The sequence below is a fragment of the Etheostoma cragini genome, chromosome 10 (genome assembly GCF_013103735.1).
Source record: "Etheostoma cragini isolate CJK2018 chromosome 10, CSU_Ecrag_1.0, whole genome shotgun sequence".
In the NCBI taxonomy this organism is placed as follows: domain Eukaryota; kingdom Metazoa; phylum Chordata; class Actinopteri; order Perciformes; family Percidae; genus Etheostoma; species Etheostoma cragini.
The window spans coordinates 5,349,230-5,350,150 of record NC_048416.1 but is presented as its reverse complement, the minus strand read 5'-3'; the positions used below and the strand labels follow the sequence as shown (position 1 = coordinate 5,350,150).

Here is a 921-nt window from a genome sequence, read left to right as displayed (position 1 = left end):
TTAATCAAAGGCAGGAGTGAGGCTTTGTGGTATATGTTCATTTCCTCCTCTGCCATGGCTTAGGGGGTCTTTAGTGCCACGGCTGGGCCTTCAGTATCACTGAAAGACTGTTCAAGCAACCTCATAAGCAGCAACGAGGCTTTTATTTTGGGAGCAGGTGGGGTGCAGCCTTCTATTGATGTGTCTTCTCTTGGCAGAGTTGGCACCCTTGTCAGGAGACACTCATTCTTTGTTGGATATAAAAAAACAAAAAAAAGCTTTAACTTAGCAGATTCACTCAACCCGTTCTCCCTCCGAACTCGTAAAATACGAATGTTTGAACAGTGGCTGTCAGCATCAGAAGCAGCAAAAGAAACACCCTTCAGCATGATTGTTGAATGCACCAGGGAGAGCTACACTGGGTTTGAACGTGACGTGGCACTAAGAGTAAGTATGGTATCCGTCCGTTCTTCTCTTCCTAAACCTCGAAAATCCTGTTTATCCCGCTTCATGGAAACGTAAGCCCACCCATGACCTTTTCCTTCATTCGTCAAAAGTGAGTGCCATTTAGATAAAGCATGTTTAGATCAGACGCTAAAAGAGACTTTTAGTGTCAATAATAACAACATGACCAAGCATCCGTATTTTACGAGACGGGGGTGAGAATGTGTTGATTCAGTTGGTACAACTGCAGACTGTTACTGTACAATTTATTAAATTATTATTTTATACATTTAACAAACATGATGAAATTACCTCCAAGGATGCTGCCTCCTCAATCACTATACTGTACACATCAAATCTCTCCTTCTCTGTCAGGAAAGGCAACCCCTTAAAGCGGGGATCCAGTGCTGAAGCTGTATGAAGCATCTTCTTCTCTGCCACACTTTTGTACTACCTTTTTTATCTAACGAACCATGGGTAAGTCTCTGGTTTCAGTCA

General features: G+C 42.7%; 1 long non-coding RNA gene across 1 annotated transcript in view; it reads left to right on the top strand.

Moving 5' to 3' along the window:
* Positions 1-611, top strand: part of LOC117951395 — a 9,372-nt gene extending 8,761 nt beyond the window's left edge. Inside the window, exon 3 of the long non-coding RNA XR_004658160.1 lies at positions 557-611. This is a non-coding gene — a long non-coding RNA (uncharacterized LOC117951395). The remainder of the gene's footprint in view (positions 1-556) is intronic.
* The last annotated feature ends 310 nt before the right edge of the window (positions 612-921 follow it).